General features: G+C 38.5%; 1 protein-coding gene across 4 annotated transcripts in view; it reads right to left on the reverse strand.

Annotated features, from left to right (window-relative positions):
• The window catches only part of Enox2 (ecto-NOX disulfide-thiol exchanger 2), a 288,838-nt gene extending 283,237 nt beyond the window's left edge, over positions 1-5,601 (reverse strand). Inside the window, exons 1-2 of one of the 4 annotated variants that reach the window (XM_071606302.1) lie at positions 5,577-5,601; positions 4,033-4,092 (exon numbers count right to left, since the gene is read on the reverse strand). The gene's annotated coding sequence lies outside the window, so the exon portion shown is untranslated. The other 3 variants (XM_071606301.1, XM_027940058.2, XM_027940056.2) reach the window with 3 other exon arrangements.
• Between the last annotated feature and the right edge of the window lie 11,631 nt (positions 5,602-17,232).

Raw genomic sequence — 17,232 nt, forward strand, 5'->3', positions numbered from 1 at the left:
ACTTATTGAAATCAGTCTTCCTCATTTGTAAAATAGGAATAACTATTATATGTATTTAATATTTTTATTCTGAGGAGTAAATTAAATACCAGTAGGTTGCCTGGCACACAAATGTTAACTCATATAATTCACATCAGCATTTGGCTAACATGAACTAAATACCTGTTATGTGTTTGGCACTGGCATCAGATCCCAAGATAAATTGTAGGAGGAAAAACTGATGCTGGATAGGAAAGCAGGGAGCTCATTTTCAAAGGTTTTATAAGCCAGTTTAAGAAGTTTGGATATTATCCTAAGGACAATGGGCAGCCGTGAACTATTTTATTTAGAGGCCACATAAGTTCAGATTTGTGATTTATAAAAATCATTTTGTCAGTATTGGTGGAAAATGGATTAGAAGGGAGGCAGGCTGGAGCCAATGGTAAACCAAGCTAGATGTGATGCCTACATATGACCTACATTAAGGCAATGGAAATAGGGGTAGACACAGGGGAAAAAATCGATAATTTTAAAAAAATAACAAATATTGGGGCTGGGGATGTGGCTCAAGCAGTAGCGCGCTTGCCTGGCATGCATGCGGCCCAGGTTCGATCCTCAACACCACATACAAAAAAACAAAGATGTTGTGTCTGCTGAAAACTAAAAAATAAATATTAAAATTCTTTTTCTTTCTCTCTCTCTCTCTTAAAAAAATAATAACAAATATATAATTGTAAAAGATTAGACAATTAAAATATGCAAAAGGTAAAAATAGAAGTCATACATAATCTTACCTTTTATAACAAACCCTTATTAATATTTTTATGTGTACTCAACACTTCAGGAATTTTTTCTGTGTATACACAGATGTGTGTGGTGTGTGTGGGATATGTGCCTATTGAAACTGGAATCTACCACTCTGTACTGACAGTTTTATGACCTGAATTTTGTCTTAACATATTATAAACAAATTTCCATATCATTAAATATACTTTAGTAATATGAACTTACATAGCTACTTAAAAATTCATTCTATAGATGAACCACAATTGGTTTCATTCTAACCCCTAGTATTGGACATTTAAGATGTTCTTTTTTTTTCTTCTTTTGTTTTTGCCATTATTATAAACAACTCTGGGTTAGGCATGCTGGGAGCAAAATTTTTGGAAACATTGTGATTATTTCTTCAAAACAGAGCCCTAGAAATTGAATGGTAGGTTATTTCTGATAATTTGACAAATTGCTCTCCAGAAGGGCTTTATCAAATTCTGTTCCACTAGCAGTGTCTCTGACTAGGAGGAGATGGATTTGAGAGTGATTCCTAGAATGGAATCTTGGGTAGAGAGGAGGAGTGTTTCCTGGCAAAGTATTGGGGCAAGAACAACATGAACTTGTCAAAAGGAGCAAAGCAATGGGCAGACCTAACAAGTGTAAATTGTGGGAAAAAATGTAAGATAACCAAGGAAGAGTGGGAAAAAATAAGAAAATTAACTAATGAAATCACGGACATTTTATTTACTACTTTATTCAGCAAGAGTACTAAATGTAGCTAACAAGTAATCTTGTCATGATATTTGGTTCTCTGTGCTACCAAGGGCCTGAATTATATTCATGTGACTACATTGGTCCATTCTTTACATCCAATAATCACTGCCTCTCTTCTAATGCATTTTCCACCAATACTAACAAAATGATTTTTATAAATCACAAATCTGAACTTATGTGGCCTCTAAATAAAATAGTTCACGGTTGCCCATTGTCCTTATCTACTATATGCCAAATGCTGTTTCTGGATACTACATGTATGGAGATGAATGAAACCTGGTCCCTGCCCTCAAGGAGCTCACAGTCTAGTGGAAGAGACAGAAACATCCATACAAACAGACACAGTATGGTGCAAGCTGGAATAGAGGTAAGTGTAGGGTCCTGTGGAAACCAGAAGCCTAATCTTGCTTTGTGTGTGCATTCACATGAGTGTGGTGAGGGGTAACATATCATATTCATATTCTTTATCAGTGTCTTGAATACATGATCCACTGCTCTCAAGAATACTCAATAAGACAGGAAGAATGATTATGTATAATCAAAATCAACTCTTAAACAGTGAAAATAGCCTCCACTGTTACATCAATGCACATATAAACATAGCATGTTTTGGTAATATTATGCTTATTGTAGAATATAAAAGATAACAGACAAGTGGTGCATTTGGACTTCTAAAACAAATTCTGTTGACACCCATATGATACTATTCACATCTATCAAGTCCTACTAATGCTGTCTCCTAAATGTTTCTCAAATCTGTTTCTGTTCTCATGTGCCACTACTCTCAGATCCTTTTCATCTCTATAGAACAGATCACCCACCTCCTAAAATGGTCATGTCTCCCTCCAGGCATCCTTCCTACTGACATCATCCAAATAGGAAAATATGATCATGGAACCCCTCTTCCAAAACACTTTCATGTTTTTTTGGTTGCCTATGTATAAACAGTATTTATCACATTTTGACTATTTGAATATAACTTTGTGATTTTTACCATATTCACATAATTATTGACTTAACATTTATCTTTAAAGCACCTTAAGATTGTTTAATTTTGTTTTTATTAAATCAGATCCTAACTAACCTTCATTATATTTATCTTTTAAAAGGTACATTTAAATATAAAACTAATAAAATTTAAAATGTTTGTAAAAATATAATGTAACCACCACTTGCAGATGCACACATTTGGTGAGCCGCTGGGCCTAGGGGGTCATACCCAAACTTCTTAGCATTGCATCTGATTCTTCACAAATCAGCCCTGATGTATCTTTCCAGATTCTTCTACCATTATACCTTGCTTCTCCCAGACAATCTTCATCCAGCCATGCTGAATTTCTCAATGTTTAACAAATACGTCCTACTCTTATACAGCCACATATTGACCCCTAAGAATTGTGGGCACCTATCTCCCCAACTAGACCCAGAGAGAGCTCATACTTTGTACTTTGTAGTACCTCCAACAATTTGTTTGGGTAGAGGTCATGGAGGTGATCTAATCACCCAGGTCATTTTTTTTTCAAAGGCTAAAACAAGGGGCTGGAGTTGTAGCTCAGCAGTGGAGCGCTTGCCTTTTACATGTGAGGCACTGTGTTCGATTCCCAACACCACATATAAATAAGCAAATAAAGGTCCATCAACAACTAAAATAATACTTAAATAAATAAATAAAAGCTAAAATAAAATAAAACCCAAAATGCTGTCCAGGCCTAAATCGCTCAGAGGCATGACATATTTTATAAAGAGAACCATCTAATTCAGAACTAGCCATACTCACTATAGTTTTGGCAGACACAATTAGCTATGGTTGCAATAGTAGTTAAGCTAATTTGATTTTGGCAGCTACTTTACAGCAGATACATTCTGACAGAAATTCAAAGTGAATCATTTGGATTTCTGCCAGGATGATCAACTATACTTCATAATAATCTCTCTACTACAAATGGAAATTCAAGAAGAAGAAGAGGAGGAGGAGGAGGAGGAGGAGGAGGAGGAGGAGGAGGAGGAGGAGGTAGAGGAAGAAGAGGAAGAGGAAGAAGAAGAGGAAGAGGAGGAGGAGGAGGAGGAGGAGGAGGCAGAGCAAACCATGGTGGAAAGAGCATTGACTTTAGAGTCAGAAATCTGTACACTACAATCCCAACTAGCTCCTTATATTCTATGTGACATTGACTAAGTATTTGTTTACTCTCTCTGCATTTTAGTTTTTCTTCTAGGAAAAAAAAACTGGAATAGTACACACATTGTAAGACACTTAAGATAATGTAACAAGTACTTATGATGATGCCTGGGACATTATATGGGTTCAATAAATAGCAGTCATTATTGTCACCCAATGAGAAGAATACATTGCAGGTAATCTGCTGAAGAAGGAAAGCAAATGTATGTCTTAAGAAAATAAATTTATGTCACCCGGCTTTCAAATTGAGAACTACAGATTGTAGCTCAGAATAGCCACCAACAAAATGTCTCTAAGACAAGCTTCTTCTTAGATTTAAATTAAACTCACACCTGGAACATACCACCACACTTCTTTGTGTTCTTCAAGAATTGATTTCAAATCAGGTTCCCCTAGGATGAAAAGAAAAATCACCCAATCTTAGTTTTTTTGTCTTTAATTTTATTTGATACAGAATAATATCCAAACTATGTGGATTCTTCAAAGTGCCATGTTATTATGATCCCAAGTTTTTCAACACTATTTCCCAATATATTCCTGCTGACACCTCTTACTTCAATCTGGCAAGCCCACCTGTCACACAAAGACCCCTCTTCTATCCCTTTTTCTTAAACTCCAACCCCAGTAGCAGGAAGCATTTTCTCTCTCCTCTGCTCATTTCAAATCCCCTTTTCTCCTTTGAAGCCCAAATTAAAATTAACCTCCTTCAAAAAGCCTACCAAGATTGTTCTGAAAGACAGTTGAGTTTCAAGGTTTCAGCATTTCCTGGGTTAGGCTTCAACTCCCATAAATTAACCCCACAACCCCTATCAGTATGTCCTTTCACTAGCCCCTCAGCACTTTTTGCGTTTGTAACAATACAATAATGAATACAGTCTGTTTCACACAGTCACTCTATTCTGAAGTTTGTGTGCCCCTAAATGTTCATCAACATTAGTGCTATCAGTCTTTGCTGGAAATCTCTAAACCCCTGGGGTTTTTAAATGGGTCTAATTTGCCTTTCACTCTCCCCGGAATACTGCACTGAACATTCAACACACTATTTCTTTAAAGCAAGATTCCTTCCGACGTCAGTTCCCTGTCCCTTCTGGATACTGAAGGGAAACCCTTTCCACTCCAAAGTCCTGGTTAGGGAAGGGGTGGGTGGCTGGAAGGGTCGGTAAAGACATGGCGATCTTTTTTTAATCCCACCACTGAGGTAGAAAGAGAAATTTGACCAAAAGTCACGTCCCGGGCATGGCAAAGAATTTCCACACCCCCAGAGAAAATGGGGAATGTTTGCATTGGGAGGGGTGGATGCCCGAACTTGAACTGCAATTCAGGCAAGCGGTCACTCAACTCCTATAAGCAGTACGAAAGAGTCTAGACGCCGCCTAGGGAAGACCCTGTCACGAACCCTAACTTTGGTCCTCTTGAGAGGCAAAAACCAGGGTGGCGGGGTGGGAGCGGGACCCGGACCGCTTTGTGATGAACAAAGAAAACAGGCAAGTTGGAGGAAAGAGCGCGGGTGCGCTCCCGAGACTTGAGGTTACTGATCCTCACCCCCTCCTCCCGGTGCCGACACCCCCTCCCCTGCAGAGGCGGAGCTGGGCGGAGTTAGGCACTGAAGACACGGGCCCCGGAAGCACCCTCCTTTTAGGCCCCTTCAGTCCCACAGTCCCCAGCCACAGCCATCGGGCTTTCTGCCTCTCTGACCTCCAGCTCCCCGGCTACCGAAGCGCTACTCCTTAAACAGCCGCGGAAAATCGAGCGTGCGCGGCAGGTCCAGGGCTCGAGTGCCCTCACCGCGCCCCACGCAGTAAAAGTGTCTTCTCCACTCCGCGTCTCGCGCTAGCCCGCCTAGGCCCCGCGCTCCGGCCCAAGTCTGTACTCTCACCTACACAGCGGCCGTTGGGCCACCTCCTATTGGTTATTGGTCACCAGGGAAGCCTGGGGACCAAGCCCTTGTCCTCATGGGAATTGTAGTTTGAGGTCGCTGGAGGCTGTTCTTCCTGGGAGGGGCGGGGATCCAATACTGGCATTGGCGGAAAGACGCAAGTATAAAAGGATTGTGGGAGATCGAGTCGAGACCCACTTTTTCCGTGTACCCACAATTCCTAGCACCTCCCCGCTTCCACTTGTCTTTGGAGTTCAGACCTAGGAGGGTATTATGGGTGTTGTAGTTTGGAGTGCACTGTACTAACAATTTCTGTCTTAAAGTATGAGGTTCTACTTGCGGGGGCAGACAAAGGCTCTAGATTTATTTTAATGCTCTTAAGCTATTAGCATTTGGGGAAAAGCACTTTAATATAGTTTTGACATTCTTGTTGAATTTTGAGTGTTTTTTTTAATATTTTTTTTCAGTTTTAGTTGGACACAGTACTTTTGTTTTTATTTATTTATTTATTTATATGTAGTGCTGAGGATTGAACCCAGGGCCTTATACGTGCTAGGCGAGTGCTCCCCCGCTGAGCCACAACCCCAGCCCCGAATTTTCAGTGTTTAAAAAAAAATTATTTATGCTCTGATAAGCTTAGAATTTTAACTGAGAGGAAGATATGGTCCTTTAAAATGGTCAGAGTTTGATCTGTGTGAACCACCTGCATTAGAATCACTTTAAATGCTTGGAAAATTGTATATTTGTTACTAATTAATAACCATGCTTTCCTTTTAGAAACAGTGTCAGAATTCTGACATGGAAATATAATCTAGGCCAGCCCAGAAAAAAGCTCGTTTAACTTTAAAAATCTAGATACATTATGTTAAGGTGAAGACCCAGGCACCTCATACAGCAGTGCAGTATAATAGTTTAGAACAGATAAACATTACACTTAAATAATAACAAATTTGATATGTCTTTAAGAAACTATTTTTGAGTAAAAATATGTCATCAGAGTTGGATTAAGAATAGGTAGGAATGCTAAACACTTTCAAGTGATTTAAAGGTTGAGGAAAATGGTTGTTTATTAAGGCTAATTTCATGGTAACTTTTAACTTTTTTATTGGAGACAAATTCGTGTAGCTTGATGAATCATTACAGCTCAATTACTGTAACTTCCCTGGTAAGAACAACTTTTTATTTATAAATGGGATGAAGGAAAAGAAAGAGGAATTGAATTTTTCTAAGGTAAATCACCTATGGTTTCAGAAACAGAAGTGAAGGAGAAAGAGGATTTAATAGATTCAACCATTTATTCAACAAACTACATTGTGCAAGGTTTTGAGCTGGGCATTATTGCTACAACATTGGGGGGAAAGTCCCTGCTCTCAAATAACTCACAATGTGTGGGGAGGGGGATAGAAGAGTATAAAATGGGCAAGGTGCTCAAAAGATATCTACATAGGTAGATACCTATGTAGATTCCACTTCTGAAAGAGGCCATGCCTGAAAATAGACTTCAATAACCAGTATGATATTTTGTCATATATGAGAAAAAGAAGTCAATCATTATCTATGAAGAGCACATAAAAGACATAAGGGCATGAGAGAGTGCAACAAACAAACAAAAAATTCCATATTGCAGAAACTAGATCAAGCAGGGATAGAGGGTCATGTCAACAAATTCAAACTTTAACTAAAAAGTGCTAGAGGACCATCAATGGATTCAAAGTGTTTTAAGCAAAAGAATGTCAGGTGGAGTTAGAAGATATGTGAAGGAAAGGAAAGGAAGGAGTCCATAATGACTCGCAAGTTCTGACTTGGAAGACTAAATATATGGTAGTGCCATTCACTGAGATACTGAACCCAGAAAGAACAGTATATTTTCTGAAGGATGGGAAGAAATCAGTTTTGGACATTTAAAATTTGAAGAGTTGGTGAAACTTGGGTGGAGATGCCTAACAGGATGCTGAGAAATATGGGTTTGAAGCTCAGAAGAGAGGCCTTAGTTGGAACTAAATATTTAGGAGACATCAGTATATAGATGGCAATTAAATAAGTAAAAATGTATTAAATTTCACTTAGAGAATATTTAGAAAAAACATTTTTTTTGCAGTGCTAGGGGTCAAACCTAAGGCCTTATACATGTTAGGCAAGCATTCTACCACTGAGCTATACCCCCAACCCAAGAAAAATATGTTTTAAAAGACAAAGATTAGGGCTGGGGATGTGGCTCAAGCGGTAGCGCACTCGCCTGGCATGCGTGTGGCCCGGGTTCGATCCTCAGCACCACATACAAACAAAGATGTTCTGTCTGCCGAAAAGTAAAAAACAAATATTAAAATTCTCTCTCTCTCTCTCTCTCTCTCTCTCTCTCTCTCTCTCTCTCTCAAAAATAAAAAAGAGAAAGATTAAATCTAAAACCCTAGACAATAACAATATTCAAGTAGCTGGTAATGGTAGATTGCCTTCAAAGGTACTGAGAAGGAATGCCCAGATAGACGAACCAAGAGAAAACAAAGTGAAATTATTAGAGTATAGAACAGAGTGGCTAAGTAGCAGAAGAACAGAAGAATAATAAGGAAGCATTCATTCATGCATTCAACAGGTGTTTAATATTCCTATAATATAACAGGCATGATTCTAGATGCTGAAAATAGAAATGTGAGAAACAAACACAACCAACCCTCACAACCTTCCCTTTGGAGGTTCTATTCTAATAGGGAGAAACCATCAACAAGCAAGGTAAGTAATTAAAATACATAGCTATGACAACTAATATTTCTGAATAGCTTATTGGAATATGTGTGTGCATACATACAAAGGTAATATTTGATTCATTATTGTATATTAAGGTGAATTTGTGAAATAGTGGCCCAGGATAAACCATTTTGGCTGGATTTAGAGATCTTATTAACAGATCAATTTTTGTAAGAATCACCCATATAAGATTTTTTGTTTTGGTTCTCTTTAGTCATATATGTCAATAGGATTCATTTGACATAATTATAAAGCTTGGAATATAATTTGTTCTAATTCAGTCCCCAGTACTTCCCCTTTCCTCTTCCCTCCCCCCTGTTCCCTTCCTTCTCCTCTACTGATCTTTCTGCTATTTACAAGACACTAATTTTAAACAACTATAAGTAAATAGATCAAGTTTTGAGCTCTCTCCAAAGCCAGTGTGGTGCTCAGGTCATGGCTAGGGTTCAGGTTTATAATGTGGGATGTGTTTGGCTTCATTCTTTACTCAGATTAAGGCTTAGTCAGTCTGTAGCTATCTTTAGAGGCCAGAGTAGATCCATGGTTGCTGACCCATTAAACCGAGTTTAGGACTTAGCCCCATATCATGTTAGGCCCCAGAATTATAGCTATGGTTCAATGTGTAGCATGGACCAGAGTGTATTTCTGATCACTGTTAAATTCATGCTAAGACTGCTAATTAGTGCAGAGTAGCCTAGATTATACCTCATCCTGAAGTCAATGTGCAAAATTTGAGCTCAAATTTTATCCAGTATTAGGATTTTGTTTTCATGTAGAAAAAGGTCTCATTCTAAGATCTGTGTTAGGGCTCAGTCTGTGGACTGACCTTAGCAGACTATAGCTGAGATTAGGGTTTGAATTTAGTTTTTGTTCAATGTTGGAATCACTTTTAATTCTAGACATGGGATTCAATGAAGCTAGAATAGTGACTTTGCCCAAAGTTAGTGTTCATGCTGGTTTTCCTGCCTAGGGAAAGTCTATGTAAGAATATGAACAGAATTTACATTTAGAATTTCATCAGGTTAAGTTTTAATTAGTTTCTGATTAGAGTTTATTATTGGTCCAATAATTAAGTCTGTAGGCAATGCTCTGGTACTGTCAGTGTTGGGTATTCAGTCTGTTGCCATATTAGGACAGTACCTATGATATGCCTGTATTATCAGCTTTGTGTTACTACAGTGAAATTTCTGAGGCAACTAACTTAATAAAAAGAAATGGCTTGTTTACCTCACAGTTTTGAAAGTTCAAGCCCAAGAGCAGACAGACCCGTTGGTTAGGGCCTCTGGCAAGGCACCAGATACCAATGTTGGTAGTGATTGTTAAAGTGAGTAATTCCATCTTAAGTTAGGAAGCACACAGTGAGAGGCTGGGCAGGGTTTCACAATCTCTTTTAAGGGCATGCACCTAATGACCTAAAGATCCCCCCCAAGGCCCCACTTCTAAAAGGTCCACAGTACCTCCCAGTACTGCCACTTTTGGTACCAATGGTGCTGGGGATTGAATCCAGGGCCTTGTACATGCAAGGCACTCTACCAACTGAGCTATATCCCCAGCCCTACATATGGACCTTTGAGAGACACATATATTTTTCCAAACCATAAGACTTCCCTAGAGCTTTGTATCAGACTACAGTTAGTAGTTCCTTTATGGACAACATTAGGGTATAGTTTGTCGCCAGGATTTCAATATAAATATAAACAGAATTGGGGATACTTATTTGATCAAGCAAGCTCAAGGTGTGATTTATGATTTTAGCCAGTGTCAAAATTCTGTCTTTAGGTGATATCAGGAATAATCTATGGAGCTAAGTTAAAGTGGCCAGTGTTGATCCTCATCCTGTTGCCAGAGTAGGGCTTGTCAGTATGACCTGTATTAGTATGTCAGTTTGGGGATTTTCAGAGTTGAGTGTGGAGGTAGTGGTCCCTCTTAGAACTGTGTAGAATTTGTGTTTACTTAGTGATGGAGGTGATAATATCTGATTCAACTTTTACCAGAGTTTGAGGGTTAACTAGGCTAAGGCTTTCTATGAAGAAAGATTTAGAATTGAGTATCAACATGTTTTTTAGATTGTTGATATTACATGTTCGTCTATGGATAGGGTTCAGTAAGAATGAAAAATACACAGTATCCAGCTGAAGCTCAAGTTTAAAAGCTTGCACTATAATCAGAGTTTGGGTATCAGGCTGATGCCAGGTTTTAGGTTCAGGGTGTTTATGTCCTCTTGTCAGTCTGGGACTTAGGCTTTGGCTAGTGCAGCAGTAATTCTGGTATAAGTAGTACAGTTCAGTCTGTGCTAATTGTTAGTGATCACACTGTGCCCAGTTTCATGGGTATATCTATCCTCAGTTTGTAGCCAGACTGATTGCTTAACCTCAAGCTAGTGCTAGGACTCAGTGTAAGAGCATGAATACAGTGAACTTTATGAACTTAAGACCATGTCTGACAAATGTTAATACTCACTGTTGGCCTGTTGTTGAGTCTAATAATGTGAGGATGGTTTTGATTCATGTGATTTGATTTCCTGGTAGTGTTAGTAATCATTATTTAGCCAGGTTTAGAACTCAGTCTTTAGGTCTCAGACTGTGAGTAGGGTTTATAATCTTCATCCCTGGTCATTGCTCAGAATGTGGCCAGAAACAGGGCTCAGATCTTGGTCATGGTAAGTTCAGTGTTTGTTTGGGGTTAGTGAAAGCCATTGCTATGTTTCAGACTAAAAATATGAGAAGTATGTGTTTTGTCTTGGCCTGATTTGTCCTTAAATCATGTTTAAGGTTTAGGCTCAGTCCTTGACCAGTGCTAGTGAGCAGTTTAGTTTCTGGTATTAAGAATTGGTCTGTGGCCAGGGTTAAGGTTAAAGCTGTGATTGGAGTTGGGATCCAGCCTGGAACTAGCATTTATCCAGGAATGGGGTTCAGTCTGTCTCAAAGATTCAGGATCAGTCTTTAGCTATTTGAGAGGATCAGATTTTTTTCAAGTTAAAAGCTCAAGTTGGAGGGTAGGTTTATATGATAAGTCTGTGATGAGAGTTAGGGGTTTATTCTGTTGCCACAGTTCAAGATGCAGTCTGTAACTAGTTAGAGGCTGTAAGGCCTATGAGTCAAATCAATATCCAGTAATGGGACTCAATCTACCCCAGGTTCAGTGTATTATTCCATGGTCAGATTTATGAGCCCCTCTCTGGCCAGATTTAAACTTGGTCTTTGAATAAGGTTAGATATCAGTGTATAGCCATGTTCAGGATTCTAAGGGTAGGATTGGGGTAGATGCTGTGGCCAGAATATGTCCCCAAGTTTTGTTGAAGATTTGGTTTCACTTCTTGGCCATGATTAAGGCACAGTCTTTGGCCAAGTTTGAAGGTTGGTCTCTGTACATGTTTTCGTCTCTTTATGAGGCCAAGTTTAGTAGTCATTCTGTTGCCAATGTTAGGGTCATTTTCTGGTTAGTGCTAAGTCTGTGGAAATTGTAGCTGGGTAAGTTTCCAAGATCAGATCTCAGGCTGTGACTGAGTTAGAGTCTCATTCTGTGCTCAGAGTTGGAGCTCAGTATCTATGCTGAGCTCTCATTTTGTAGTGAGTGGAAGATGTTATGTGTCACAATTTGTAGTTTGGGCTAGAGGCTCAGCCTTAGGACAGGTTTAGGGTCTATGTCTGATGTTATATTAGATACTCATATGGATTAAAGATTTACTTAGGGGGCTATAGTTAGGGTAAAATAGGAAATCAGAGTTAAAAACTTAGTCTGGGACTAGTCATAGGTTCTTACTATTGGGCCTGAATTAGACAATCAGTATGTGACTAGGCCTAGGGACTCTATTAATTTATTCAGGGTTAAGACTTTGGAGTGTGGTCAGAAAGAGGCTTAGCTTATTGGTAGAATTAAAGTCTCCATTGGTGGCAAGGTTAGGGGATTGATCTGAAATTAGGGTTAAGTCTCCAAGTCCATAGTTAGGAGTTCAGCCTTCATCTTGGATTAGTGTATGGTTGGTGGACAAGGTTAAACACAGGACATGTATTCAGGTATTCATTGTTGGCAGTGTCATCTATGACCATGCTTAGGAGACTTGCTGCTCAGCCTGTGCTGATAGTGGATTGTTAATCATATTTCAGTAAAGTTGTCATAAAACCATATTTTTACACATGATATAGTAGGTATGGTGCAGGGAAGCAACCATGGAGTGAAGCTGATTCCTGAGTGAGGACCAGCAATGTCCTTGGTGTCTCAGAGAAGTATGCTTAGGAGGGTAGGACAAGCATATGCAATTGAGGAAAAAGGAAAGAACTGGTAACTAGGGAGCTGATACTCCAGGGAAGTGGATATATACTTCTTAAAGGATAGAAATTCTTACTAGTTGGATGGGTATAGGGTAAGTTGGAAAATTTTGCAATATATGGAAAATTCCATTTGTTAAACTCTTCTCTGGTTCTTTGTGCCAGTAATGGAATTTCCTGAGCATCCTTTCTAAGCTATTCCCTAACTTTCCCCATACTACACAGATAAATAAATAAATTAATTAATTATAATTTATACCTGTGGAATGCAGCTGTGCATGTTTATTTTCACTTACATTCTCCCACTGAAGTTTTATGACAATCCTATCTGATAAGTGTTATTATTCCCATTATATAGATGAGGAAACCAGTTAAGCTAATAAAGAGAGTTGAAAGAATTACACAGCTAGTAAATGCAGAACCATCTTTCAAATCCAGTTTCATCTGATTTCAATCTCCTCTGCTCTTTGCATGATACCACTTGGACTGTATTGTACATGTGAGATTTACATCTCACTTTCACCCCTTGATGTTATTGACTTTCTTTCATTTAATTCTCACAACTCTGAAAAGTTGTTCAAATTTTTGTCTCCTTTTTACAGTTGAGAAAAAAAAATTGTAGAGGTTGTCATTTTCTCAATTTCACACAGCTAATAAGTAGCAGAGCTGAGATTAGAACTTAAATACATCCAATTCTCAGGTGAGGGCTTTCTTTTTAGTTTATCATTCTGTTTCAGAATACTTCAGCCTACAGGAGAACATTTTGGTCTTTGGTACAGACTAATGTAGGAAAGGATATAATGATAGGAATATATTCAGTTTCCTTCTTCCATTTCCAGTGATTTGGACCTATTAGATATTGAGCATCTATGCCCAAAAGGGGTGTACCATAATCTCCATAAGGGTATGTATAGTTGGGAGGGTATCCCCTTCATGAGAATCACTGAGTGTAAAATGAGTGTTACTGATGGTATGTTGTATGTATGAAGAGTATAGGGCAGAAAAAATTAGAAGAGACCACTGAGGTAGGCTCCCATACTTTTGTCCATGCATACAGACTACCCTTGTCAACAGTATTTTCAGGAAAATGTATAGCTAATTTTTCATTATTTTTAAAGTTTGCTCTTGGCTTTGTTTATCTATACTACATCAAGCATTTATGTTTTCCCCCAGAGAATTTATATAGTGTGGTTAAAAGGAATTCTGTTTCTGATTTCAGTATGGCTAAATAAGCTCTGCTGGACCTGTAGGACTCCATTAAGCAACCCAGAATAATCATAAATGAGAGCCCAAACAGATAAAGAGGGAGGAGGAGAAGAAATGAATCTGAAGAAATAACAGTAAAAAAAAAAAAAACAAAAACCAGGATTAAAAACATGAATCAACACATCTAAGAACTTAACAAACTCAAATAGAATAAATTCAAAAGAAAACCACTTTCTGATTCTGTGATTGACATATAACCTTTGGCTATAGTATAGTATGAAAACCTTGAACTTGAACTTGAACTCAGTACATTGAAACAGCAAATGAGAGCTGGCATTCCAGTTTTTTACTTCCTGATAGTACTCATGGCAACATTTGACCCTGATGTATGCAGTGTTGCTATCCCAACATCATGTTCTCTGCATTTGTAGTAAGTATAACTTTGCCTTAAGTGATCCACAGTCCTATACTTAAAATGATTTTCACTTTGGGGGCATGGAGGACATGTCTAATATCTGGTTGAAAATATGTGAAGAATGGGCATCCAACCCATAACCAGGGAGCCTTTGGCATGGTTTCATTTGTTGGTCTCAACTTTCTTTTCTCTCATCATCCTTGAGCTACCAAACCATGGGTCATGAACTACAGATCCAATAATATCTGAAGAACAAAATTTTTCATAAATTTTTCTAAAAATCTCATTAGGTAATAAAATTTTACCTGAACCAATATGAGACTGTAATCATACAAAACCCTTAGGGTTGGATCTCTTCTAAAATTAGGAATTTGGAAGATTTTAGAAAGTTAATATGCTGTATGCATGGTATATTATATAATCCCCATGATAGGCATTCCAAGCACATTAGTATTTCTATAGTAAAATGAATAGTTGCATATATATCTTTTCGTCCTTGTTGTCTCATTCTGATGGCACTTTCCTCACTTTATTCCACACCTGGCAACATTGGTCAAGCCCAGGGAATGAGAAAATGGAATGCTTTTGCAGTAAAATTGCATATTATAAAATGCATAATAATTAGTTAAATTAGTATGATAGGGAAAGGAGTCCTAAGAAAAATATTTAGATTCAGATCGAAAACCATATTCTCCCATACTGTCAAACTCTCTTAGGATCCATTTGTGATCTAGCTGGAAACAGGGTCAAAATGCTAAACTCAAAATCTGATAACTGCTTCTACTGTGACTACTACTAATATACTAACATCAAGTACAATTTACCAGGTTCTAGTCCCAGGGCTTAGAATCCAAGCTCTTTCAATATGTTGACTCATTTAATCTTCATAATCTTATGAAATGAGTACTATTATTATTATCATCCCAATTTTACAGATGAGAAAACTGAAGCAAGAGTGATTTATTAACTTGTTTAAATTCACATAGCCAAGAATTAGCCAAACCAAGGATCTTTTATACCTGTGCCTCCCTTGCACCTTCACCTTCTTTTGAAATTGGCTTATGGCATAATCGAATGGACAGACTTGGAGTCAGTAAGGGGAGGAGGAAAGGCAGTAAGTCTGGGCAGCCAGCCACTTTCCTCTGCTAGGATCCAGTGAGGCCAATATATTTTCATACCCATTTTTCCTATGGAGGCAGGAATGTGAAATTCCTTATGCATATTTTTCTCTTTTTTATTGGTGTGTCATAATTATACATTATGCAAATTTCTTGATGTGATGATTTGGCTGGAAAAGCAGACACTATGTAAATGTTTCCTTGTTGATCTCTAAGGACCACTCTAAGGCAAAATATTATGTTGATGTGTAGGTATGTATTTATGGGTATTTATCTACATATATGATTCTGTGTAAGTTAGCATGTGTGTGTTAAATATAGTACACTGGCTCTCAAACTTTATTCTAATCTGAAATACCTGAATAAAATCATAAGCATTCTTGGGCTCCACTGTCAGAGATTTTTATTCTGTTTTGATGGGGTGGGACAGAGCAGCTTGTAATTCAAATCTTGGGTGATTCTGATGCAGATGGTTTATGCAGATCACATTGTAAAAAGTAATGGGAATCATGCCTTAGAGTGGTTTTTGGAGGCAGGCTGCTAGTGAGTGGTTTAATTCTAAGCTCAGGCAGGTCAACTAGCCTTTATTAACCTCTGTTTGTTTATTCATTGGTGAAAATGAATAATAATAGTATCTGCCTAGTAAGGTTGCTGTGAGGATTAAATGGCATATTGATTAAAAGCATGTCTCATTTGATAGGCCAGACCCATCATCAGTGACCAATGAATAGGAACTCTTATTTTTTCCTGTAGCATTATTTATGTTATTAGTTACTATATTGGGAGGAATCTATGACCTGATCTCTACCCTCTAGTGCTTACAGTTGAGGGAAGAATACAGAAGCACATGATGAAACTAGAGAACATTAAACACGTTAACTTTGGGGATGCTGACTTTAAGGGTGAGTTGTAAATTGGAATGTGGAAACTGAAGTGACTGAGGGCCAAGAGAGAGGGTTGGCCACTTAAATTACTGTATCTGGAGGGTATGATTTTGATCATGAACTGCTCATATTAAAATTGTAGTGTGATTATAATGATATAAACTGAAGATAGCACTTTCAGAGGGAGCTTCTTGGAGAAGTTAGACACTGAGCAGGATCTCAGTGAATATGGAGGGCTTGAATAGGTGGAGAGAGGGCAAATAAGACATTCCAGGTGAAGCAAACAGCCTTGGATCCAGACAGAGACAGGACTGGAGAGCACACAGAGGGGGCACCAGTCACATTGTATTTCCAGTGTTATACACAAGAGGGCGCTATTCACATAGACCATAAGGTTAATGGCAGCCTCTACTTGCAACCAGAATGGTGCTAGGCACATGCCCTGACTGCTTGCTTGTAAATAGTGAAGAGGCAAGGAGGCTCCAACTCCTGGGGACCTCCAAGGTCTGGTCATTTAGACTATAGGCTATAAGTTCATTCCTTGAGAAGAATTTAAAAGAGACTGGAAAACTAAAAAGTGGTTGCGACAGCAGAAGTGAAGGGAAGAGAAGGTTTGGAAGTACTCAGCCTGATTCAAGATTGCAGGGAAGCCTGTCATCCACAGACATTTTCACAATCTGGTCCAAAGCTAGTACTGGGGACAGTGGGGCCTATGTTCCAGGAAAACTTGAGGAAGGGTACTGTTCCTTAGCCTTCTACCATATAAAATGCTATGTACATAGAGAGAAAAGCTAACCAAGTAGATCCCTGCCCTCATGGGACCTGGAGTGTTTTGGGAGAAATAAACATGCTAGCATTGCAACTGCAAGCAGGTCCAGCCCCTTGCTGGATGGAAGTTTTTGTTTTGTTCTATAAAATGATGGTTTACCCTTAAAATGTTTTAAATTGACATTTCTCATCCTCCTAGAAATAAACAACCACCAGGTCATGGAAACCAATGCATGATGACATAACATGGTGGAG

The sequence above is a fragment of the Marmota flaviventris genome, chromosome X (genome assembly GCF_047511675.1).
Source record: "Marmota flaviventris isolate mMarFla1 chromosome X, mMarFla1.hap1, whole genome shotgun sequence".
In the NCBI taxonomy this organism is placed as follows: Eukaryota; Metazoa; Chordata; class Mammalia; order Rodentia; family Sciuridae; genus Marmota; species Marmota flaviventris.